The sequence below is a fragment of the Python bivittatus genome, unplaced genomic scaffold (genome assembly GCF_059951505.1).
Source record: "Python bivittatus isolate LINGU-HERP-01145 unplaced genomic scaffold, Pbiv_v1 ctg000080_np1212, whole genome shotgun sequence".
Classification (NCBI taxonomy): domain Eukaryota; kingdom Metazoa; phylum Chordata; class Lepidosauria; order Squamata; family Pythonidae; genus Python; species Python bivittatus.
Window position 1 is genome coordinate 63,154,247 of NW_028277035.1, and position 27,384 is coordinate 63,181,630.

At 42.1% G+C, this 27,384-nt stretch overlaps 2 long non-coding RNA genes across 3 annotated transcripts in view; one reads left to right on the forward strand and one right to left on the reverse strand.

Annotated features, from left to right (window-relative positions):
- Positions 1-7,213, forward strand: part of LOC148216727 (uncharacterized) — a 43,940-nt gene extending 36,727 nt beyond the window's left edge. Inside the window, exon 2 of the long non-coding RNA XR_015794909.1 lies at positions 783-7,213. This is a non-coding gene — a long non-coding RNA (uncharacterized LOC148216727). The remainder of the gene's footprint in view (positions 1-782) is intronic.
- Positions 6,690-27,384, reverse strand: part of LOC112542133 (uncharacterized) — a 48,210-nt gene continuing 27,515 nt past the window's right edge. Inside the window, exon 4 of one of the 2 annotated variants that reach the window (XR_015794907.1) lies at positions 6,690-25,914. This is a non-coding gene — a long non-coding RNA (uncharacterized LOC112542133). The remainder of the gene's footprint in view (positions 25,915-27,384) is intronic. The other variant, XR_015794908.1, reaches the window with a different exon arrangement.

Here is a 27,384-nt window from a genome sequence, read left to right on the forward strand (position 1 = left end):
ATGGAGGGTTTCAAATCATTTTTTTCCCCTCCGTGGGCTTTCAGGAGTTCAGGCACATTATGTCATTTAAAACAATAATTTTAAAAGGAAAAGCATTGAGGTTTAGCAGCTGAGAGTGTTCTCAAGGGTATAAGGGGCAGGCAGGGAAATTCCAAATGTCAGGAGAGAATTGTTTACAAGTCCCCCATGATTTTTCCAGCCTGGCAGTTGGATGCTGACATTTCTCAAAATAAAGTACCTGTATATGTGCGTGTATGTATGAGAGAGAGAGAATACACAGACACACACAGCAGAAATAAAGAACCGAATGAATGGAAAGAGAGAAGAACAAGTGAGAGAAAGCAAAGGGAAGAATGAAGAAAGAATGCACTTAGAAACTGAAAAATGTACAAAAGAGGTCTTGGATCAGCAAAAGGCAGTTTGAACGACATCAGCAAGGTAACTTCTGCCTTGCAGCTGGTGCAGTTTTCCTACTGAGGAGCTCTGCATCCCCTCAAAGCCTTCTCCAACCGTTCCAGTAGCTACATAGGGTATATAAGAAGTTTCTGCACACTTGAGCAAGGTGTGAGCAGCAGCCTCCTGGCTCCTGGAACTGCAAGATAAGGCCCTGAAGCCAAGCAATGCAGCACCTTTGTTCTGTGCTTAGAAACACACAGAAGGGTGCGGTGCTTGGTCTTGCAAGAACCTCCATGGAAGAAAAGTACCCCCTTAACACTTTGTACAGCCCCAGGATTTATGTATCGTATTTCTATCCTGCTTTTATTCTTGCCTTCCTCAAACAGATGCACAGCGCAGTTGGCTGGGAAGTCTGTGAATGATGCTGCCTGTGCTTATGGACGGCACTGGGCTGAGACAAGCTGCCAGGCCTAAGGTTCGATCTCATTTGACCTCCAAGCGTTCAGCAAGGTAGGTTGCCTTGAGGCCTGGAGCCATGGAATGGTCCAAGCCATCTCGTGACCTTCAGGGCTGGGTGGGGAATATGGAGCCATCACTCTTCTGATTCAAGTACTGCATCTAACCACTAGTCTGCACTGACTCAAATACCCCTATGGCCTCATAGCAGCCTTTTCCACAAAGGCCCTCTGCAGGTTTTCAGGCTCACCATACTTCCAGTCCACACATTTCTACACCATGAGGTTAGGAAAGGCTTCACTATGACAATGCTTTCTCGTAATAGAAATTATGTCTTTATAATATTGTCATTCGGCAGAGCAACCAAATATTACCCTACTTTTGAAAGAGCAACAAGTCTGCTGAAACATTACTGATTCTATTGCATTATATGTAAAGTAGCAGTATTATTTGGTTTTTTTTTAGTTTCCTTCTCTTTCAGAGATAACTGCTTGAAGCACTGTACGGGCTAGAAGGGTGACATGCTAAATCTTGATCACACACCTGTTTCTATATATGCTGACTCTGTACTTTCTGGGGTGCTGCTTCCCCACTGCTAGTTAGTCTTCCCAAATTTGGCTGTTATTGATCCTTTTTAACGAATGCAATTTTCACTGCATCTCCAGCTTTGTACTGTGGAAGAGGGATACATGGAGTTGCGCTTGGGACTGAATTCTATTTAGCTACACGAACTCCATTTTCTCTGTAAACAAGGAAGTCACTCTCAGGCAGAAGATTAGGGCACCCCTGCAAGTGGCAGGATGTGGCTAACATCAGAGCCAAGCGCTAGTCGCTGCTACTGCCAGTGGCAGAACTCCTCCAAAGCTAAGCACTAACTGCCATAACCACAAAAAGGAGGTTTGGTCTCTTAAAAGCACAAGAAAGAATAAAACTGACTAGATGAATGAGAAAGCCAACACAAATTCTTTTTCTGTATTCCTTGTGTCTGAACTATCTGTATAAGCTTGCTTGACCATGTGCTCAGGTTCTTGCCCAAGAAAATGTCAACGTGTTCTTTTTGTGCTTGACTGGACTCTGCAGATTCTTAATAAAGGCGTTGGAGACTTCACAAATGGTGACCTGATTGAGTAGAGGGACAGACCTAAACCTCATTACTTAGGTGACCGAGAAGGGAAAAGAGGGCTGAAGAAACTCAGAAATGTTTCTCTAACAGTACCTAGTTGTTATATTTTGTTTTCTATTTACCAAGGGAACTTTGTATCCCACCTAAGGATGTGGGATCCACAATTTGCCTCTGATGTTATCTCTCAAAGGGATGGCGCTGCCCCTGAGGGTGGGGGTGTCCTGCCGGACTCCTGGCTACTGTTGGATGGAGAGGTGGAGGCCATCTCAGGAAGGCCTGTCCCCAGCTCTAGCTGGTGTACTGGTTGCAGCCCAACCTGCAGTAGGAGAACCTTGCAACAGAAACTCATGCTCTCATCACCATCTGGTTAGACTACTGCAAACAATCTACATGGGGTTGCCTTAAAGATCACTTGGAAAATGTAGTTGGTTCAAAATGCAGTGAACACGTTACCTGCAGTAGATGCCATGAGCATTTTACATCTATGCAGTAGGCTCAAGAAAAATTGTTTGAAGTCACCCTCTACCATGGAATTAGGGGGACTAAGACCAGGAGGGGATTTTTGATAATGGGCCCTATGTTATGGAACTGCCCCTTCCAGGAAGCTAGACTCTTGTCCTTCCAGAAGGAAGAGAGGTCTTCTGGAGGGCTTTTTTAATTAGTTGAAAGATGCCACAGAAATATTTATATTGCTCCCATTAGATTATTGGTTGTAATTTCTGTATTATATGGTAATTATTATACCATAGACGTTTTATGTTTATGTTTGTAATTAGTTTTGTACACTACTGAGAGTCACATGATTGCAGCAGTTTAGAAATCTAATAAATAAGAAACCATGATTTGGAAGAGTAGTCCTTGGAGCAACCTAATACTGCATCTGCACTTGATAGGATTCAGTTTGCAAGTCTGCAGACAATTTTCACACTGCACTTAAGTTAATAACTTGCACAGATATGGCTTGAACTCCAGCCACATTTATTCCTTTTTTCCTTCTTCTCTGTTTGCTTTTTTTAAAAGAAAAACAAACACAGCTTTATGTTCAACTGGCTAATAAAGACTTTGCCTCAGTATAGATTTTGGCTGTGTTTAACCTAGAAAAAGATCCACTCCAACTCTCATTTTGTAGATACTGGAAAGTGAGGCAGAAGGTAGGCCATTGTGAAATAAAACTCTTTGGTCATGACATCTTCCTCTTCTTAAAACTGATTCTGGATGAGCATCTGCCTTTTAAATTGACACATTCATATGGAAGCAGTGGTGAAATGAATTTTGCACTAGGGTTTAATTCCAGCCAGAATTTATTTATTTATTTATTTATTTTTATTTTCCAGATTTATATATGCCACCCATCCCACAGTACAAGTTGAACAACTGAAGCTGAAGTAGGATCAGCTACTTCTAAAACATTTTACTGCCTGAGTAAAGGAGGAGGTGGAATTCCTCTCCATTCTACATGTAGAAGCCAACTGGAGAGGCAGCTGAATACCAGATAAGGAGAGGGACTCCTCCCATACCTGAGAGCCCCAGGTTAATCTAGGGCTACAAGGCAAGTTGTGTGGCACATACAGCTCTGAACAGCAAAAGAGAGAAGTGGCCCAAGAATGCTAATATTTGCTACTTCAGCCCATCATGTCACTCTGCTCAATGGTGATCCTGAATGGGATTCAAGCTTTAATGGGAAAGTGTAGGGTTTCCTTAGGAACAATGGAGTTCCAGCATTCATTAAAAAAATAGCAAAGGCCACATGCTAGACATACTCACCCTATTCAAACTGTCCTAATGTGGATTGTCATGCCAAGACTGCTGGGGAAAGCCTGGAATGAGGAAGTGCTCCTAGCTTTATTAAGCAATAGTTGGGAATGGAGGACTAAGAAGATCTAGATGTGTGTCATCAAGTAGATGTCAACTCTTAGTGACCACATCTATAGAATGTTTCCAGAAGGATCTGTCCCCAATCTGGTCCTTTGGGTCTCCCAATGGTACACCCATCACTGCTGTAATTGAGTCCTTCCACCTTGCAGCTGGTCATCCTCTTTTCTTTCTTTCCACCATTCCCAGCATTATAGAAATTTTTCAGAGAGCTACATCTTATCTAATGTATTTGAAGTATGATAATTTGAATCTGGTCATTCCAGGATTTCTGGAATGCAGAGAATGTGCTTGGAGATCATAGGGCTTGTTCTCTGGAGCGAGTCAAGATTGGAGAAGAATTCCTACCCTCTTTTTTCCAACTTTAATTGTGGCCAGGGAACAGTACTACTGGGAAAAAATTCTTTTCTCAAATCACCCTCCTGTATTCAGAGGCATGCGTGAAGGGCACCACTGTATGTGCATGGTCCATGAACAATTTCAAAAGGGCATGTAACATCTGTGATGGACCCCGCATTTAGGATCACTGGATATGAAAGTTTTGAAATACTGGGATATATACGATTTGCCTTATTCTTGGATAGTGATTTACATGTTTTTACTATTTCCTCCCCGTGTTTCATCCTAATGTAGCTTCTTTTAGCCTTTTTACTCTCTTCCACATTTTAAATGAATTTCAAATATTTTGCTATTGGGCAAATTAAAAGAAAAAATAATAGGAGAGTTGGGGAGGAAGAGAACTATTCATTGGAATCTGGTGTGTTGGGCTCACCTCTTGTATTTCATGTATCTACTAGCACTCAGAGAATTATTACCCAGACTTAATGGTGGCATGGCTAGCATTGCCATGTGTTACTACCACTCCCCTCACTTGCTGGCTGAGTCTCAAATTTTGTGGTCTCTAAAGGGCTGGACAGGTAATTTACGCAGATGGAATGCGAGGAGTTGTTTGCTGATTGGCAGAATTGCTACTGGGCACCTGTGCCTTGTCAGAGGCAATAAATAATTCCATCAGTCGCTCTCCACCACACAGGACATCATCAGTGGCTATTATAACGGTTGTTTGGTTACATACTGTGTCATAGCCACCTGCATGGAGGTGAGATCTGGCTCTTCCCAGGGTCTTCCTTGGCTGTAGCCTTAAAACAGGTTTGGGGTCATAGGTCATTGACCTGCATGAACAGATTTGTCAGCTCTGCCAGACTGAGGACATCAAGACCAGGCAGTTTTTGGATCCTATGCGATGCTTCCTCAGCAGCTTCTCTCTGGCTGGTGTGAGCCATACAAAGGAACTGCCACAAATGCTCTTAAAATAATTGGTACCCTTTGCCATGTAATATCAACTCCATCCAGACGTGTGGCTTTGAATCTTGAGTGGAAGCTTCTTGTCCCCCTCCCCTACTGAAACCCGAACCCCCTCCCATACTGTACTGGAAACCTGGCAGATCTAAAGCCTGCATCCTTCTTGGCTTCTCATAATAAATAACCCGATTTTGCAAACAGTCTCCTATGGCCCTCTTTTGTGTGGGTCTGCACTGTACAGGAAAAATGTTTTTTCTTGGATTTCCTGACCTGATTTCACTTCACAAAAGCCTTCCTCCTTCCAAAAATCAAGGAGTCAAGAGTGAATAGTAAAACCTGCCCTGGGATGAAGGACCTTGAAGCAAACGACGGGTAGTAAGAGAGCAAAGAGAAAGAGAGGTGCCTCTAGGGCTCTGAAGCAAAAGTCGTGGCACAAGATGTCCTCCTACAGCGTATTTCCCTCCACAGAATTGGTTCTATGAAAGCAGGTGGCCTCTGCAGTTTCAAGCATGCGCCTGTCAAAGGGACAGATACTTTCCCTAATTACTAGCACCACAATAAAATGTCTAGAAGATCCATTGATCGTTACTACATCTGGTTATACTGCAGCTTACACTGCACGTGACTACAAGCAGCATTTGCTGTATGCCTGTGGAAGAATTCTCAGCATGTCATTCAGAACCAGGTAAATGCAAAGACATATGTGGCTACAATCTGCTTCTTTCTGTCTTTGGGTTTTGGGGTATGGACTTGGGGCCTGCTGATTCAGTGGCTGCCCGTGGATCCCTTTTCAGCCTCCTTCCTCGGTTAAGTCCTCCTGCCTATGACAAGCCTTTGTCACCAGGAGATGCAGCCTATCTTCCTCCCCTAACACACAAAGCTGGGAACTGTTTTGAGAATGCGGGAGCAGCTCTAGAAACTGGGATCCCAATGATGGATGAAAGACATGTGTGTCATCTCAGGAAACTTGGGCTTATTTTGTGACTGCTATGGGGAAGCATGGCCCGCATCACGGCGTTGGCTGCATGTGTCATTTACATTTGGATTTATTTAGGGAGGTGTTGCTAATTTAATTGTGTCCTGTTCTTCTGGGAAACTGAACTGATAATCTGAAGCTAAATGGTTGTCCAAGGAAAACAAGAACAATTTGCTTTATTCCATAGTGCTCCAGGTTTTTTTTGAGGGGTCATTCCCCTAATGGTTTGCACTGAGATGCTGAGTAACTAGGGCAGGTTTTCTAATGAAACCAGCAACTAAAATCATTCCTGGCTTGTTTTGTTCCTTTATGAATATTCAGGAAACTGCTGAATCTGAATATCAAAAGGAGGGAAGAGAAGACAAGAGGTCTCTTGGTAAGTACAAGGTGTCAGACTTCAATGGCTAGAGAGGCTGTAACAGTGTCAGTATTCCTTATATCTTACAGACCATCTTTGACCATAATAGCTTTTCCTTCTGTTTGTTGTTGTTAAAGGGACCCAAGGTGGCATTTGTTCTGAGTATGAATGACAGGTTGAAACAAAACCTTTAATTAAAATCTGTGAAGAGTTAAATTTGTGCTTTTTAATTTTAATGTTCTAAGTCTAATAAAATACAAAATAACATACACATATACATATTTGTATTTTTTTCATTTTTCATACATTTTCATATGCACACAGAGAGCATATATACTATGCACATCCAGGTCTAGACCTTGAAGGAAAGGGAACTACAGATGACCCCAACCCTGCATGCGTTTCACGAACAGGTTAACACCATCTTCTTCAAGTGTGCTTTTGGCTTAGTTGTTCTTGGGTCCTCATTATGTCTTTTTCTTTCTTCTTTGTCCTGTATGTCTTATCTTGTTGTTACATGCCCAGCATCTCTTAGGATTGGGCTGGGATATAAAGATGAGAAATAAATAAATAAAATGTTGGAAAAATACAGGGCAATGCATTGTGGCTTTGTTCTTGGAGGGACACTCAGTGATCTCACTGGAGGGGATTCTTGGCCTGGTCTACCTCCCAACTCCTGCATAATCCAATTTTACAGGTGCTGGCACAGACGTAGGACATTCTGTCATTTTTCACCATTACAAATTTGGAAGGCAATGGCAGCTTGCCACTGTGGTGAACCCGAGAATATGGAGAAATATTAAATGTTTTGTGAAGAAAAGTGAAGACAGTGTGTTTAAGCATGGATCTGAGATGACAACTGGTGCATCCTGACTGCCAGGCAGTTCTATGTGCTCAGCTATGCCAGGAAGAGCAAATGATGATTGACTGGTAGTTTTCCATGACTCTGTACATGAGCAAATATGTAAACATGTCAATGTTTGTAGTGTCCTTAAAACAGTACAGCTCAGTCTTGAATGTGTTTTAACTTGGATTGAGGCGGGTTGGGAGATGGAAAAGCTGATTGCCTGAAAATGAACCAGGTCCAGACATCCCACCAAGCCTTGGAACAGTTTCTTTGTTAGCTTTGAGACTTCCAAATGACCAGGCTTTCCACTCCAGTCCAGTTTAAAATGTGCCCAAGACTGAGCTGAGCTGTTCTGACTCTTTGCAGATCTATTCAGATACCAAAACACGACAAGTAAGGTCATATTTATATAGTTAGGAGCTCACGGGAACCTTCAGCTAACTAGTTCCTGTCCTTTCTGGCCTATAGCTTAGCCTGGAGAACTGTCACAGCTATCATTTCAGGCTAGAAAATAACTGAGTGCCTTGTCCCACCCCCTTGGGTCCACCAGGCCCAGGCTAAAAATCATCCCTGAGATTTGGTACTCCAGCAGTTCCACCTTGAGATGCTTTTTCTGAAAGATGCCACCCCATTGCCAGAACAGGAGCCCAGGAGCTAAGAATCCCTGAATGGGGACATAGACGATGCCTTAAATCACAAGGCAGCTCTACTTTGCCATTTCTGAACCAGTTGTCACTAAGCTGAAATAACAACTCTTAGTTCAAGGATAAAATGGCCTTGGTACAAGGATTGGTTGTGATTGCAAACCCTTGGTGATAACACCATGTGATTGCTGGGGGAACAGTTTGTGTCACTCCAATACCAATGCTATATTTGTGCCTGCACTTCAGCCACTGTGGTTTCTGAACATGGTTAATGTATGTTCATACATACATGTATCTTCAAGGATCAACTTAGTATGTTGCATGAAGCCAGCTGATTGTGGTTTATTAGTAAGCCATAGCTTAATGAAATATGGGAGTCCATTGAGAAACAGTGACTCCTGTTCCAAGGCATTCTTTGGAATGGAGAATTATTCTTTTGCTTTAGAATTAAGCACACAACTTGGCTTGCCCCCCATCTCTATTTATTCCCAGGTAGCCCTTGCATTAAACCAGCATGCCAGTTAAGTGAAATACGTACTTTCACAGTCGCACCTGGCCAGCCTCTAACCCAGGGGAGGATAAATGCAAACATCGCAGCCTGCACGGGCAGCTCTCTCCCAGCCTGCCTCAGCTTCGTCAGCCTGAGGACCTGGACCCAGCTGGGTCCTGGCAGGGGCGCCCAGGGCATTCAGTCTTCGGCTGGGGCAGAGCGGCTTGGGCAGGGGGCAGCCGTTCAGATGGCTCAGCACTTCTTTCCTTTCACTGGAGCAGAAAAGGGGGAGTATTTTTAGCAGTTTGGTTCTCGCAAACAGTAATTGGTTTCTGAGGGTTTTGCTGTATATTCCTGATTGTGCTTCACAGTTTGCTACACAGGAAAATGTGTTCTTTTCCCTGCTCAGCTCCTTTGGCGGTTTTTGTTTAAGCGGGTAACTCTATTGCGAAGTTGGATGGCGTCCATGAAGATTGCCGGATCAGCAGACACCAGGCCTCATTAAAACCTTTTCTTCCCAACCTAATAGCAACCCCCCCTACGTTCCTCTGGAGCCGCCCCACCCACCCTGCTAGCGCATGTGGGCACACTCACTTGCTCCAGGCCTGCCCCTTAATCATGCTTTAGCAGCTGAGGCCGGGAGGGCCAAGTGAGGGGATCCTCCTGGCCTCCCCGCTGCTGCCAGCCAAGCACCTTTCAGCAACTCCTCGGCAGGTGGTGCGGGGTCACCTGTCGGCTCCATGGTCACGGCTGGCATGCAGGCTTCGCTTTTCCCTCTTCCCCAGGACAGGCCTTCCAGGAAAAAACAACCTCTCAATAATTCTGTATGGATTTTGATGCAAAGAGGGAGTGCTTGCAATTGAAGATTTTTTTTTTTTCCTTTTCACCATACCTTAAAAGAACAAACCCTCCTCTCTTAATTTTGTAACTATTCTTCATCAGCATACAGGATTGGGGATTTTAAAAATTCAAAGATGTCCTTTCAGGGTATCTACTTCTTCAGGCAGTGGAAAGAGGAAAAGTTCCATCTTTTTATGCTATTCTTCTGGGCCTTCCCACCAAATGTCATCAGTTGCTTGAGTGCAAACGTTCAGGTGCACGTGGGCTAATAGGCCACTGTCGGTGGAACTGAGATCAGAGAAATGATGGAGCGGCTCAACACTCAGCGTGGTGTGGTGGTTAAGGTGTTGGGCTAGGACCAGGAAGACCAGGTTCTAGTCCATCCTCCACCACAGAAGCTCAGTGGGTGACCTTGCGCCAGACACCTTCTCTCAACTGAACCTACCTCACAGGATTTTTGTTGTGAGAAAAAAAGAGAGGGAAAATAGAAAGATGGATATAAATCTAATAAATAACCATGGATTGGAACAAAATAGTGGACCTCCTGAGGACAATGTTGCATCTGGAAACCTAATGACAGGCTTCTTCCCACATCATTTGTCAGTTGGCTCACATTGTTTGCACTGGGAATAGACAGGGCCAGCTGACTTATGGGGTATCTTTCTATTCCTGTACACTACTCTAAACATAAAGCTCCCCATGCCATTCAAATGCACTGCTGATTCCTGGGTTCCACCTAGAAACCTCCTTAATAAACAGAGAGCTGGCAGTTGGATTCCACCATGTTGGAGACCTCTTAGTCTCCCTGCTGTTGCCTGGTCAGTTGGAAAAACCAGGGGCAGCAGGCAATCAGGGAGAGGTGGTTGAGACACAATGTATGGAGAAGGGAGGGGAACGGAGCAGGGAGACCTGATTGCATTGGAGTGGAGAACTCAAGGATGGAACAGGGAGAAGGGATGGCTGAGGGTGATCTGACAGGATAAGAAGAAGAAATTGAGAGACTGGGATGACAGATGGAGGAGTAAGGAAGGTCTGCAGGTAATCAGATAAATATGTTTGGAGAGATGACATATATGAAAGAGAGAACTATAGATCCAAAGAGTAGGCTTACATTTGAAAGTTTAAACCTCATCTCAGCCTGTAGAAGCTGAATGGACCCATTTGGTGCCTTGACCATTCCCTATTAAGTTCAAAGCCCAGCCTTCCTAACTGAGGGCCAAAGATTTCAGCCTCATCATGACATCACCAGTCATGCCGTCTTACCCCACCCCATAACATGCAGTTCCCAATGGCCAAAAAAGTTGGCAATATACACAATATAACCTTGAGCAATTCTCAGCTTACAGAATGATCAACGTAGGGAGCTCACAATATCTTTTGGGTATTTGTTTTAAAATGACTCTTCTGATATAAGTTAAATACAATAAAAAATAGAAGTCAACCACAGCTGAAGTTGATATAGCAGGCCCTTGGAAAAGCTGTTCATTCTCCTAACTGTTCAGAGGTTTACTCCCAACCTCATCCAATGCACATTTAAATAAATAAAGCTCATATTTTTTAGTGAAACATATTTCAAAATAAGTATACTGAGGTACGAAGATCTGGATTTTGGTTTAAACTTTCTACACTGAAAGGTAGACCAGATCAGGAAAGCATCTCCACAGGAAGATTAGAGCTATACTTTATTGAGAGTATAAAAAGACTCAAAAGACTCTTGTAAGCCTGATTGTGTTTTACTTCCCCTCTCTCTTATACCCCAATAAATCAGGGAGGAGACTGCCTGAGTCTCTTCCAAATTCTATCTTGTCTCCCAGGGCTTAAGGAATGTTTTAGCCCTCTGCTTATGGAACAGTTCTTGCCTATTTCCCTCAAGGTCATCTCTCTGACTCTCTACAGTATCCTTCTGGAACAGCTGTGGGGTTTGGGAGTAGGGGGTAGGGGTACTGTATTATGGTGATTCTCCTCCTTTCTCCACAGCTGGATCCAGTCAGTGTTGATGGGGGAGGGAGAGATCATGCCCTCAGCCCCTCATTTGTGGGATGCCTCAGAACTAGACACTCTCTCCCCTCCTGTTTAATATCTACATGAAACATTTGGGGAAGTCTTTTGTTGGTTCAGGGTCTGGTATCATCAATATGCAGATGATACCCAGTTATACTTCTTGACCCCAGGCTAGCCAAATGATGTCAATGTCCTGGCCCAGTGTCTGGATGGGGAGGAACAGACTTAGGTTGAATCTTGTTGAGACCAAGTGACTCTGGACATTTGGGTCCCCAGATTTGAAAACTTTCCATCTTTAGTCATGGATGGGGTTGCACTGCCCCATTTGAGACTGGTGTGCAATCTGGTGTTCATCTTGGAATCACAGCTCCTGCTTGAAAAGCAGATGGCAGCTGTGGCTAAGAGAGCCTTTGCACAGCTCCATCTAGTGTGCCAGTTGTACCCATTCTTAGATCAGGAGGGCCTCCAAATGATTACTCATGCCTTACGTCATGACTGGACTGTTGCAATGTGCTCTACATGGGGTCCACTCAGAAGCTGCAGAATACAGTGGTGTAGACAGTGATAGGCATGCTAAGTATGCCCATATGACACCACTGTTCTCCAAACTACACTGGTTACTGGTGAGCTTCTGGGTGCAAATCAAGGTGCTGGAAATCAATAAATATAAATAAAGAAAACATAATTAAACATCAGCCAGGTAGCTCCACATCTGGACAAGCTTAGGTTCATCAAATTGGTTGCATCATATGCTCTCCAACAGTGATTCAATAAATATTTGGGCATCTTCCTTCTATCCCTGTTATACAAATGATGTCCTGGTCAAATAAAGAGAAGACAAAAGAATAATGAGAAATTGATATTAATTTTGGTGTTCAGTAAGACAGCTGAATAAAGAAACATGTGATTGTGACCCGTTATAGGAAGAAGCACTGAGCAAAATCTCTACAGTGATTGACCAGAGATATTAAATGTTCCTGGATGCCACTCCATGGAATAGATTTCGAGATGTTAATTGCAGTCCTGTTTGATACATTGTAGCATGCAAAACTAGACCTTCCATTAGTAGATGTCAATTTAATAGGATTGGGTAATGAACTGCAGAAAGTTTCACCAAAGCACCTAAAACCTCTGTAAAAGTTACAAGTAGTATATGGACTTCTTAAAGAATTATCAGTTGCTGAATCCTTATCCCATCCACAGTTTCAAACAATGAGACAAGCCGCACAATCTCATGACCTGGAGTCAAAAATCAGTAAAGAACACTTAAAGCAAAATCAGAAGGCAAAATTCAGTCCAAAATCAAGGTCCAGTTCAGGTTCAAGACAAAAAGAATCATCCTCCACAATCAAGGTTGAAAGGGTCAAAGAGCCCGATATCAGGCCAAGGTGAGACTTCTTAGAAACAAGATCAGGTCCAGAGTCAAGGCACAAGATGAAGCTATCTCAGTGTTTGACTGTTCCAGCATTTGACTGCTGCTGGGAAGAAGCCTTTATATTAAGAGGGCTTGGCTTTCATTCAAAACAGCCAGGACTATTCAGAACTGTTGGTTGAGCCGAGCTATTCAGGAGTACAAACTGACTCCCAAGTGGACCATTACTTTCCCGGGCTGTTCCAAGCAATCTGGCATGCCTTCCCTTTCTGCAGTTTGGCTCTCGACACGCGGCCATTAATGGCCTTACAGACTTAGAAGCTGTGTCACCATGTCAGGATCAGAATCCAGAATTTTAGATTCTCCTTGCCTTCTTGTCTATCTCCTGCTTTCCTCCTCAGAGGAGGACTCTGAGACCCATGACTGTCTCATAACATATATCTGAACATGAATCAAAGTATATATAAAAATATGAACCAACCTTTTTGTTTAGCCTTTAAAAGTATTATTGCCAACAATGATTATATCTGATTATATCCCTGCTGGGTAAATTTCATTAAATAGGATTCAAATAAGATTACAGCAGGATAAGGAGGTTCCTTTGAGAAGGGCTAGGATAAAGTAGAGCCAGTAAAAAGCAACATGTTGGCTGAAAGGTTAAAAAAGTTGAAACCCGTGGCTTGGGTGCAGCGTGGATTGCATTTTGCCTTAAGAATCAGAGGTGAGAATAATGGTTGAATGATCAAAGTGGGTCAGGCTATATTTCTGATTCTTTAAATTTTGCTTTCCTTGTTATATGCTGTTTTTGCACATACTCCCTTTTGCTTGCAAAATGGAGAAAAGTTGCTTTTTCATTTAAATAAAGCTCAGGGTGATTGTCAATGAATATGTCTCAGCTTATTGCCACTTTTAGTTACGCTGTGCTGCAGGGTTTGGTCAGTTTCATGGGGCATACAGTAGGTGGATACTCTCCATGTGCTCAGATTCACTGGGTGAGAATGCTTGTTTCTCCCAGTTGATGGATGGAAAATTGGAAAGGGCAAGGCTCCTGCTATGGCAATGCTACACTGAGGGTAGTTCTACTTTGCTGGAAAACTGGGACAAAAATCATGTATTCCCTCTCCTCTTTCAACTCCTGAATACCCCATGTAGTCATTAAGTAATTATTTTATTATAGAGCAAAAGAATTGCTTTTGGGATTGCTTTCCTCTTTCTGAAGGGTATCTCTTACTGTAGACTGATATGTTAACCATACGATACCACACACATTAGCCAGTTTTGAAGCTAAAATGGAAGAAGGCATATCACACACACACACCCTTTTTTTATTTTACAGATACGGTCACAACAGGAGTTTATTTATAATTTCACTTTCTATGGCTACCCACTTGGACATATAAACTCTGGGCAGATTACAAGGGTTAAAACTAGCAACATAAACATTTTAAAACAACAATAAGGACAGCCATTCCACAGGATAAAACTACAATGCCTCTTAGCAAAACATAAACTCAATCTCAATAGTTGTCACACATAACATTCTGACCCAGGGCCTGTGAAAAGAGCCAGGTCTTCAAGGCTCTCTTGAAGGACAGCAGGGTCTTGTACTGATCTTAGAAAAAATATTATTCCAGAGGGCAGGGAAGGCATACCTCCTGGATCCCACAAGATGACACTGTTTAATTATGGGATCTAAAGCATGCCAATGCTCATGGATCTTACCAGATGGGTAGACACAATTGGACCGACAAATAACCAGGCTGCAGGCCTTGTAGGCCATCATAAGTAACAACCAGCACCTTGAAGTTCTAGAGGTACCTGTGCTTGGTGGAACTAGACAACTGCAACAGAAAATCTAAAGGGGGAAAAAATCCTGAATGCCAAACATAAGAGTCATCTGGGAACTGAAGAATGCAAATGAAGGGCTTGAGAAGTTGTTTATTGGCCAAGCATATGTGCTCAAATTGAAGACTTGGTACAGTCATGTACCAGATGTCAAGCCTTCAGAAATAAAGCACATAAAGAACGTATGTTGCCTCATGAAATTCCAAAAAAGCTTTGGCAGAAGCTGGGAATGGACTTATTTGAATTTAAAGAGAAAGGCTATCTCCTTGTGGATGATTACTGTTCAAGATATATGGAAGTATATTTGCTTCAGGATATTGTACATAAATCAGTAATCGAGCCCAGTGATGGTATAGTTGGAAATGAAACTGTTCAAAGATGCTCAGTGACAACACAAGACATTTTCTCTGAAGATTTCAAAATGTTAATAAAAGCATAGCATTTTGTTCACACCACATGAAGCGGAGGAGGAGTAAAAAAAAAGCTATTAGATTCAAAAAGTAGTATTTCTACTAACAATGGAAAGAGATGTAATAATAGTAGGACTCATAATGAGTGCATGGTATTGGGGAAACAGCAGAGAAGCCCAGCCAGCACAGCCAGTAGGGATGTTAGGAGTCATTGTCAAGAGAATGACATTCCAGGCTTCAAGGTGCCCAAGGTGGAATTCCCACCCATACTTCCAGCTGCTTCCTCAATTTGCCTCCCCACTCCACTTCTCCCTTCTTTAGCTCTTTTTCTTTCTCTTAACCCTCAGCACACACATTCTGTCTGCTCTTCCCACTGCTGGGGATGTTGGTGCCTTTTCTTTCTGTCTTAGCTTTTGAAAGAATATGGTGTTCATCATATAGCAAACTGGCAGCTACATCCACCACCTTCATTTCCCTAGAGTTTCTAGGATTGGGAGAAAGGAGGAGGAAGAACCACTGCAGAGCTGAGAGGGAGACGAGGGAAGGAATGTGGCTCTAAATTTGGGAACCCTCCAGGTTGCGGAGCCTCACATATGTGCCCGGTGTTCTGACTGTACCAATACCTCTACTCCACATTTGGAGAGCACAAGGATGGATAAAGCTTATAGTAAGAAAGACATAATATTAGAAAGTTTGTTCTGTACTTCCCTGGCACTGTTTTATGCAGTTTTTTTAGCAGTATATATTACATATGCTTCTGTCTCTGTGAGTGGAAGAGACAACTGAAAGTGTAGGAAAAGCTGTGTCCAGGAATGTTTTTATGCCATGATTGATCATCTGATAGAGGAACTCTGAAATAGAAGACCCACTAAGGGATATTTGTAATGATCCATAACCAAAGAGAAAGAAGGACCAAGGTGCAACAGTGTGACTCTAGGTAAGCAAAGAAATCTTTTTCAAGGAATCTTTTTTTTCCCCATGTTGGAGGGAAAAGAATGGTCTCTTGGAGTACTTGTATATGCTTTGTAGCAACAAAAGAGGAGGCTAACAAGATGTTGGAACTTCATTACAGAATCAGGTGCGGGTTCTTTAAGAAGCTGCACTGCTCTGCCAGTAGGTTGCTTCATGCCAGCCTGCCTGGATCCAACAGCTGCTCTGATTCATTTATCAATAAATACCATCCTTGACTTTGGTAAAAAAATCCTCTCTTGCTGTCTGCATTCTCCAGTTAATCTGTTGTCTGGACTTCCTTTGCTTGCTTGCTATAAGCCTTGTCACAAAGACTATGATCCAGCTGTTCTGAGTCCTTTGTGGACTGGATTGGCTTGTATATCGAGGGTTTTGGCAGAATTAACTGCATCTGTTTGTTATGACAACCCCTTTCCCATTCCCTCTGCCCCAAATTCCCAGCTTCCCAACAATGGCTGCAGCCAATTCATTTGATTGAATCAGAGCAGGTCCTGCTGGCAGAGTCCAGCAGCCATATTTAAACCTGGCAAGTGAATTGGCTGACCTGCCATATTGGAGACGATTGTTACAACAACATAAGGGGATATCATGGGAATTACCTAGGGCAGCAGGAAGTTCTTTATTAGGCATGTGATATTAAAACAGTTTTCAAAAGATTTCCAAGAACACTGCGTGGTTACATCCTGCCATCCAGAGTCACTTGGATCCGCTGCCTGGAGTCACTTGGACTGAGATGGGCAGCTATAGAAATAGCATAAATAAATAGATAGATAGATAGATAGATAGATAGATAGATAGATAGATAGATAAATAAACCCCTGCAATCATCAAGAGATGAAGTGGACTCAAGGAAGCTTTTACGTTTATAACACAAGAGTGAGATTACTGTTCTCAGAAGGCTGGCACTTTCAAAACTTTGGGATTGTTTGTTTAATCTGTTGCTTAGGCAGTCAATTCCATGGCCCCCTTTCCCAGGCTGTCTGCCCATCCCAGACTGACAGCTCTGCAATTATGGAAGACCTCACAAAAAGTCCACTTGGCACTTACTATGTTACTCTTTCAGGGCCAAATACTTAAAATAAATAAATAAATAAATCCTCAGGCCTTTTAATTCCCCTGAATTTTTGCTGCTGTGTTTCCTTTTAAGTAGTTTTACCCATGTGGTATTTGTAGAGTTGCTTAAGGTGCAGTGTTTATTCTCTGTTGCTTTAATTTGTTGTTTTAAGTGATTATTTATTTATTTGGCTGTTTTGACTTGACATACAGATTTTGTGTTTTAATCTATATTACCCTCAGAGCAATTAGCTGTAAGGTGACTAATATATTTTAGAAATAAATAAATATAATTAATGGTTGGTCAACATTATAATGATCTGTGCAACAAGATGAATATGGACTGAACTGTAACATTAATCCTTTGAACTTGATTAACACTAATCTTTCTCTTGATTATGATGATTATGTGCTATCAAGTCAGTGTTGACTCTTGGTGAGCACATTGGTACATTTTCTCCAGGATGATCTGTTTCCAAGCTGATCCTTCAAATTTTCCAAAGGTGCACCCATTGCAGCTGTAACTGAGTCCATCCATCTTGCTTCTGGTCGTCTTCTTTTTCTTTTTCCTTCCACTTGTCTCAACATTATAGACTTCTCAAGAGAGCTTCGTTTTTTGCATAATGTATTTGGAGTATGATAATTTGAGCCTGGTCATTTATTGCCTGGAGTGAGAACTCTGGATTGATTTTTTCTAGAATCCATTTGTCAGTTTTCTTGGCTATTCATGGTGTTCTCAAAAACCTTCTCCAACACCAAAATTCAAAAGTGTCAATACTCTTTCTATCCTGCTTCTTCAAAATTCACTTTTACTTCTGTAGAGTGTCACAGGGAAAACCACTGATGCACAGTTCTGATCTTTGTACACATGATGGCATTTGAAAATCATTTCTAAGGGCTTCAGTGTTACTCTACCTACTGCTAGTCTGCAGCATATTTTGACTACTGGTTCTTTTACTGTTGATGGTTGACCCTAAAAGGCAGATGGTATCCACTACTTTAATATCTTCATTGTCAAATCTAAGGCAGGTTGTTCTACCTATTGTTAGTTTGGTTTTCCAGATGTTTAATATTAGAACTGTGTTTTCACTGTGCTCCTTGACTTTCATTACTAGAGCTTTCAGATCACTTGCATTTTCAGCTATCAGAGTAGTGTCACCAGCATAGCACATGCTATTGATAATATTGCTTCTTGTCTAACGAGTCTCTGAATGTTGTTGTTGTTGTTAAGCTTCTTCCTGAAATCTTTGTCTTTCTTGGTTTGGACTTCTCTTGTCTTCTTGGCAATGTCCACCATTTGTTCTGACATCTAGCTTGCTGTCTTCTGTTTCTTGGTCTTCGAAAGTCTCTTTTCACATTCATCCTTAACAACTTCTTTAATTTTATTCTGCAGTTCCTTTGGTTCCCTATCCATAAGTTCAGGGCTTCAAAACAATTCCGGATGTTCTCCTTGAAAATGATGGGCATATGCTCACAATCATATTGTGGAAACTGATTGGCATTATTCTTCTGATTTAGTTTAATTTGGAACTTCCACATGAACAGTTTGTGATCTGTTCCTCAGTCAGCCTCTGACCACATCTTTGCTGTTTTAACTGAACTCTTCTAGCTCCTTCTACCAATAATATAGTTAATTGATTTCTGTGTGTTCCAGCTAGTGTCCATGTATATACGCATAATTTTGGTTATTTGAAGATTGTGTTAGCAATTAAGAAATCAATGGTTTGGGAGAAATTGATAAGTCATTCTCCTGCTTCATTTCAGTTTTCTAGGCCATACAATTCAACTAAATAATAAGTTACATTTTCAAGAGTAGTAGCCCTAAGAACCAACCTGGAATGAATGAATGAATGAATGAATGAATGAATGAATGAAGAAAGAAAGAAAGAAAGAAAGAAAGAAAGAAAGAAAGAAAGAAAGAAAGAAAGAAAGAAAGCCAGCCAGCCAGCCAGCCAGCCAGCCAGCCAGCCAGCCAGCCAGCCAGCCACAACAATATTCCCAAAAATTGACTAAAAATTCAGATCATATTACAACAACAGGAGAGGAAGTCTTTGATGCTACAAAGATTGTAAGTTGACACTAGATGCTAGAACTGGGCTTTGGGCTGTGGGCTGCTGAGGGGAACTGCAAATCAAGAGCCACAGGGTTAAATCCACTCTTTTGGACTGAGGCTGAAGTCATGAGGACAAGTGAATCTGGAAAACATCCCAGCATAATGTCATCCTAGCATAATGTCAGTGCTTAGGAATAGCTTGTTGCTCAGGATACTAAAACTTCATACTGTGAGGGGAGCTGCTGCTGGCTGGAGAAGCCAGCTGCAGATTGAGGTTCAGCTAAGTGTATCTCAGAGGGCAGAGCTGGAAAGCTCCTGTTTATCTCCTGTCCTGGTCAGAAATCTGCAGGGATTCCTTTAGTCTACTGAAATGTAGGGCCAGCTCTGCCTCATCACAAACAAGACTTTGCAAAGGTAGTATCACAGTTAAACCTCTCTCTGGCAGCCCTTGGAGAAGGACTTCTAATTAAACTCCTAATGCAAAAAGAAATATATGTGATGGTAGGTGGCTTCTATGATACCCAGGCTCCATTCATTCCACGAAAGTTTATAATTGTGCTAGACTTTAAGGTGCTGAAAGACTGATATTTTGTGATATTTTTAGCTATCTCTCTGGAAAGCACTTTGAACTGAAGTCAGAAATGAATGTGTAGCCAATGAAGCTATTTCAAAGCTGATATCTTAAGTGCCTTTTAGCTAATTCCAGTTTAGTATTCTGCAGGCTTTTTTCTGAAGTCAAATAAGTTTCTGAGGGGTCTTTAAAGACAGTCCACATATAACAATTAATGCAATGATCAGTTCATAAGCTTATCAGGGTGTGGATCATTGGTACTGGCATTAGCTGGTTTCCAGCCTGAGGAAACCAATTAGATTTCCATTAACAAAGTTGTATCCATCAGTTCCCTTCCCTGCTGACATACAGACACATACATCCCTACTAAGCTGGAACCTGTATGGCTCTGTATGGCTGCCTCCATCCCTGAATCCCCCAGTAGTCTCTTGTGATGGGAGGCCAGTAGTAGATGGGATAAAATTCAGTGGGCAGCATGAGACCAGTAGCAGATAAAAACTGCTGCAGCGTCTTGCAATAGCCACGAGGTGCAAGTTAGCCTCAGGGTACTTCCAAATTTAGATTCGACTCCAATCCTCTGTGTTCCCATAACATCAACAGCACTGGAGAGCTGAGTTGATTGACTTCCCCTTGAAACTGCTTCCAACTGTACTTTATTTAGTATAAAGCCAGTTTAATTTGTGTTTTGATTGTCCAGAAGGCATTGTTCATTAGGTACTTTCTGAGGGGGGGGGGGGGAGAAATAAATAAATAAATAAATAAGCAAGTAATGAAGTTCAGTTATACATATGGAGCCATTCAGCTTTCCCTCCAAGAACTGAATGAGGACAGAGTGACTGTCCAATGACATCTGAACTGAAGGTGACACAGATGACGTGTGACAGAGAGAAAAGGGAGAACAGAAGACAAAGCACTTGTAGCAACGCATTGTTAAGGAATAGGTGCTCCCTTGTCAAGAAGAATATTAGCCAAGTTGGCCCCTGGGTCTTGCTGCCTTTTGGAGCATATTTTTTCTCTCCATTCTCCAAGTTTGCTATCCATTGTATGAAGGGCCCTTTGAAGCTAGCTACTGCTATGACTTCAAAGGAGGAATCGCTATGAAGGAAAGACCAGGGCTATGTGCAGAATTTTGCTGCTAGACTATGCTCTATGTTCTTAAGAAAGATGGGAAATAAGGATGGATGCCTTGACCATGCTTAACATAGATCTGTATAAGTCAGTCAGACTTCTTTTTAGTAATGACTAATTTAGGTCTCACTGATCTGAGTAGATTTAAATGTGACTTGCTTGGAATCTAAGCTGTGTTTATCATTTTAGGTAGCTATGTCTATTATGAGATATTTTAGCTAATAGTGGAAGCCCTAAATTTGACTTTACACTCCAATTTTTGTTTTTCTAAGAAGGTTGCATTGTTGCTTTCTTCTCATCCAGTTTAGCACTTGAGACAATCCTTTAGCTCTCTGAGTTGAAAACTGAAGAAAAAACAGGTGATTTTCTGAGGGGGAAAATGGGGAGGATTTGGCATAGCTTGAATATTATGAGTCATAGCTGGACTGACCACAAGTTATGAAGGATCTTTTCAAGAGATTCTCTGCATCTTGATTTTATGACTTTTGGAAAAACACTTGCTTGTATTGGATATAACAGCAATAACTACATCATGCTGGTTCATGAGAAAAATAATTGGGCAGTGTAGAAGATTGCACACTCACTCTTATGGTATTTTGGTCTTCTACAAGGAATTGTCCTGTTGGGAGTTGTAGGATGTTTAAATATACACCCCTTGGTACCTCAAACAAGAGCCCAGTAGATGAAAGCACCACTCAGTCCTGCAACACAGAGCTGCCCTTTAAGCTGAGGCTAGACAGCCTTCTGTCTTGATGCTTTGATTTGGACTCCTGCACCAAGCAGGGAGATGGACTGGATAGGCAAGATGGCCTTTTTCAACTCTAAGATTCTATCACTGCATGAAAAGTGTCACTAATGTGTGTCATTGATTTACTCGTTAACTCTTCTGTTTCATTTGTTCGTGCCATACAATGGCTAGCTGCAGATCCAAGTTCTGCTGTGCATTTATTACTGAACAAAGGTGTGCATTGATCTGAAAGGAGAATGAGAAACTCATCCAGTGTTTATTCTCCCCTACGTGTCCTGTAAAAGTGGAACAGAAGGCCAAAGGGTCGCTAGTAGCTTCTCAAATCTAGGCCCCAAAATGCTGCAGGCAGATACACAAATTTGAGTATTATTGATTATGTCTTCACTGCACTGGCTTCCACATCATGTCTCCTGAGTTCTCAAAGGCCTATCGCAGCATGCACTGGGCTGAGAGCAAAGCTTGATGAGCTCTTGGGGGACGTTTCTCCTTTGGTTGTTTGAACTGCTGATCAGGAACATATAGGTCATGGACTCAGAACACAGCAGTGCAGTTTTCACAAGTTCCCAAGCCTGAAATTGATGTGTACAGAAAGGTTATTTCAAGAGAACACACAGGAGACTATCAAGGGAGTCCTGTATTGTTCTATAATTACAGAAACAGTCTTAATAGATCTCAGGGAACTTCCATATGATCAGCATTCCTGCATCAAGTTTAAAACGCAACTAATATTGATCTGGGCTATTTTCACTTATATTTCAGCTAGAAGGACAAGAGTAGAAGATCCAGGCAGGGCTGGTTAAGCCAAATGAGGGTGGGGAAGTATTACCATCGCTTACCAGTATCTTGAGATAGGATCATACTAGACAACCAACGGGGCTTGCAAGAGAAGGAGCCCCATTTTAGGTGCTAGAAGGCAAGTCAAAACTGAGCTGTGCCAGTGGAATTGCTGCTGCCATTGCCATAGCCCGTCCTCAGCTGGAGACTTCTGTGATCTGAAGCTAACAGCAACAGAGAGAGCTTGCTGGGGAAAAGAAGGTGTATGTGGGCACTCTCTGGCGTGGGAAGCATGGAGAGTCTGCTTCTACAAGTGAAGGGATGAGGTGCAAGGCAAGCAGCCGAAGAAATACTGCCTCTCCTGCAGCAGCTTTTGCTATTCAAAATAGCATTTCTTTGTGGGCAGATAGGTGGCACAGTGCTATTATAGAAAATCTCAGAATGATAAATACCCAGTCATGGCATCAGCTGGGGGCTTATTTCACTCTTTTGTTGGAAATGGGCCTTCACACCATCAACCTTCAAGGCATCTTCAAATGACCAGTTACAGGAATATGCTTGTCCTTCTGAACAGCATTTCTAAGGTAGCCTCTCATAAAATGGATGTTCCAGTTTCCTGTTCCCAGGAGCAGAGATTCAGTTAGTTTCTACACATTTTTTTGTTCCTAACCTCTTTGCTATGGCTCAGTTAAAGCACCATTGAACTGATACTTTGGGGTGAAATAAGAGAAGCTCCTATCTACTTGTATTGTGCTGCTTCCTATCAGAAGATAGGGAGACTTCTCTCAAATTGGGATGTTCCCTGAGTCAGATTGTCTAAGCAATGGGAATTGGTAAAGTCTCCTTCAAATAGAGCTCATATCCTGGTGACTTGATGGATATGTCCATGCAATAATGGTCCAGAAGTGGTTTGCCATTGCTTTCTTCCAGACTGCTATTTAATTTCTCAGGTTCCCATTCAAATACTAACCAGGTTTGGTCCTGTTTAGATTCTGAGCCCAAATAAGGTTAACCAGGTGATGCCACATCCTGAGATCCAAACAGTGAGGCAACTTCTTCTATTCCTATAGAGTACAATGTCCTCACAGCATTATACAGCATGGTGCAGTTGTTCTCTGTGGACATAGTGGTATGAAGGAGAGTATGTCCAACATATCTGGACAGAAACACTTTTTTGTGACAGAATATTCATCCATCCATCCATCCATCCATCCATCCATCCATCCATTTCAATTCATCTAAAATGGAATCCATCCATTTTCTTAATATGGTCCTATTCACCATTTCTCCTCACCTGGTTTTCATGAGCCTATCTGCTATTGGGGTACTCACTCAAGACTGCATGTGGCCTTAGGTCTCAAAGAAATCCCCCCAGGCCCTGCTAGTCTCTCAGCACAGTGGATGAATTTCAACTAGTTTCATAGGGTCCCCCAAAACAACACTGAAAAGTGAGATCCCGTTTCATCACCTGGAGATGAAACTCTGATGTCAAAAGTCATGCTTTGGTTTCAAGCCAAAAGAAGCAAAAGAAGTAGCTGAGGGAATGGATCCAGAAGAAAGTGAATTGGGTAAGATAAGAGAAATAGACATACGATACAGTAAGTTGGCCACAGATCTGCAAAAGACAGAGCTGTAAGGAGTAAGATCTGGTCCTTCTATCAGAAAGACCTTTGAGACAGATTTACTTGGTTAACAGTAATAATTTCCAACAGGACATTTCTTAACATTTGCTTAAAAAATAATGAAGAAACTAAAGGATTTGTAAGCAGCAGATAAACATGTTGCATTTTATTACAGGCTGTTCAATAGCAGCTTTTTATTTTATAGCTTATTAAGTGATTTAATTTACCCTTGGCCAATTACTAATCGCTGCCATGACTTGGCAGAGACTGTAACTCAGGCAGCTGCGGCATTTGTTTTCCCCATCAGCATTTTACACAGGAGCACTGCAGCCACCCTGTTTACTAGGGAGCTGTTCGGCTAAGAGAAGTGCCATGGAGCGAATGGAAGATGCCACCAGAATGAGCCGGATTTAGGAATAACTCCCCAGCACTTTCCAGTGAGAGTTGAAGAAAGTCAAGCAAGAGATACATTTGTGACTCAGACCAAGTCCTCTTTGGTCTTTGCTCTCCATGTATGGCAAATGCATTGAGGGGAAGGGATAGGATCACAAACCCCATTTCAACACGTTGAGTCAGCTGCCTAAAAATGGCTGCTTTTGACTTCCACCACTCCACTCACAGAGCCTTGCCACACCAAGGTCCCTCTGATGCTGCCATGGCTTTCCTCTGTTTTGTCACCACCTTCCTTGCCTTCCAGGTGATTTAGGTCTCCTCTCCTTTTTGCTTCCCCACCACACCACATCATGAAACATAAGCTGGGTGGTAGAGGAGGCGAGAAGCAGCCTTTCAGTGGGAAATGGCCACAAGCACAACAGGGGGGAGGTTTGTACTCCATCCTTCTTATGAGGGTGAGGAACAAAAAATCCAAAGGGGGGTAGGGGGCAGAACCCAGACATTTCTGCAGCCAGCCCTGGGTGGATACAGGACATTAGCAGATTGTGGTAGGATTCAGAAGTGCAGTCCTGCTCCCCCTTGTGCATTACTGCATCTCAAGCATGGGGAAATGATGAAATTGTATTTTGTAGAACAAAGTGAGTAAACCCTGCATAGGGGTTTTCTGTGGTCTACTCATGATTATGCTATGTATATAAATAATATGGTGCCACTGTTGTCTCTAAGTTCTCAACAGGGATTTGTACCCAGTGAAATAACAATTGGGTTTATACATTTTGCCCAGCTATAGGACATGGCTTCATTCACACAACACACACAGCAAGGAAACCATACTACAGCTTGAATATGGATGTTAAACATTATCTATAGAAACCTACAAATACTTTCTGCTTTCCTTATATGTGTAGGTAGTTTCCTATACAGTATGTTAAAAATAAATAACATACATAAACGAGCTGTGAAACTGCCTGCAGGCTCCAATAAAAGTATTTTTTCTGTTTCCCCTATCAGTAGGGTCCCATCACAAGAATTAGCTCATCTGCTAATTCAACTATGGTTACTCAGATCAGTTTTCTAAGTTCACAGATCACATGGGAACACAAACTAACCATAGGGCTGGGTTCATTAAACCTTAGGCTGAAATGGGGATGGCTACTCTGTGGTTCAGTATATTGTATGAATGCAGCTTTTAAGGGGAATTCCCTCCCTTCTGATCACTGAGGAATTGAGAAATTGGTGGTCACAGAGGGATAAGTGCAGAATAATGTTCCTGCCATATCATACAGGTGAAACTCATTGAAGGTAGAGTTGTACATGACTCCTACTTTTTGTGACTATTTTTTTAGATATTTCTTCCTCAGAAACACACTGCAGCATAAAACTCAAATGGTGGGGACAAACTACATGTTATTTTTCCCAACAGTTTTTACACTTGCAAGAGAAAAAGATACAAGGCCCCCCCCTTGCTGACAGAAAAGATAGCTGTGAGGTCTTCTAACTAGGCTTCCAGGTGCCTTGATGTTTCAGAAAGGCAGCTCTATTTTGGCATTCAGAGGCTATGGTAAATGGGAACCTCCATTTTTAACCTTCAGATGTAAAGCTGTAGGGAAGTTTAGGCTTCTACACTTTTGCAGATGAATATGCCTTTGTTTCCAGAGTTTTGTTTCATCTCTGAAAAAAAATGTGAACATGTACAGCATAAAATGAGCAAAATCAACCTTCAGGTTAGGCAAAGGAACTAATTCAGTTTCCAGTTGAGGATATTTATTCAAGAACCAAGCAGAGCATTGTTCAGAAATTATCACTTGCTTTTAAAATAAAATGAAACCTAGAATTAGCTAATTAAAACTTACTTTATCTGGAATCTGCACCTGAAAAATAGTTTGCAGGTAAGGGACATCTGGTCCTTTTCTCATGGCAGGGTCTTAACTCCTTTTCTCCTCAGGGTAATAGTGAAGCAAGGCCAGGAGAGGCCCTATTATCTCCATCTACTGAAAGAACCAGAGTCCTGCAAAAATAACCAAGGGAGCTGCAAAGCAGCCTTTTGAATCATTCTCTCACTAAGTATTGTTCTTAAAGAAGGAAGTTGAATACCCAGATGAGAGGTATCAGCCAGGGTGATCAAGGGAGGGAGGTAAAGGATGAAGCCAACACTGTAGTTCCAGTGAGTTGGACAAAATGATGAAAAGAGTGTCATGCCATCATAACACCAGCTCTACTCTTTTTGAATGTACATTGTGGTGTTGCACACAGGTATGAAAGGGGCAGAGCTGACGGTGTGACACTCATTTTGCCAAAAACATCCACTTGGGTGGACACCTCTCACCCAAATCAGGGAGAATCTGCAACAGTAGGTCCCTGTCATGATTATACTGCAAAAAATTCTAAAGGACGTGATCAGCTCTTTCTTCCACCCCATAAACATCACCATCCCACCGCATCCTTTCCAGGTCTGAAGAGATTCCTCCTTATTGCACAAGGTTCATGGCAGGATTCTGAAAAGACTACATTGTTTCACTCAGACCTGACAGTTAAAATCCTGAAAAGTATTCAAATCAGAGGCAATAAACTCTTCTTCTAGTGTGCCTCAACTCCTGCTGTCTCTGCTATTCATCTCTAATCTTCTTTTTAAGCCTGCATTTGATCTCCAAATGGAATAAAAGTACAAGAATATCCATTTCAACATGACACAAGCCCTTCTCAGTTATATGATCTATTTTTCATTCCTCAGAGCACCCATGTAAATTGGAATTCAACAGAAGTGAACTGAAAAACCCACTATTTGCAATTCCGTGTTTAAGTATTAACTCTTTGCCAAGATAAAGGAAGATTTCACAAATAAGAATAATTCTACCAGGTGGACAATGCCCAGAGAAGAATTTGAAATCCTCAAAGACCAGACTAGCCCTGAAAAGCTCTGATCATCTGGTTGTTTGGGTGGTTCCTCTAAGGATCTATGAGCCGTAAGCATTCAGAGCCATGCTCTTTCCTTCAGAGAACTGCTCTAACAAGAAGGGGCAGGGGGAGGGGGGCTGGGTTTGTCTGGAATAAAAAATATGGGGAAGGTGAGTGCAGATTGGCTGCTTTGGAGAAACTAACATCTCCAATGCCAGTCACATTACTCTATAACCATTACGTTGA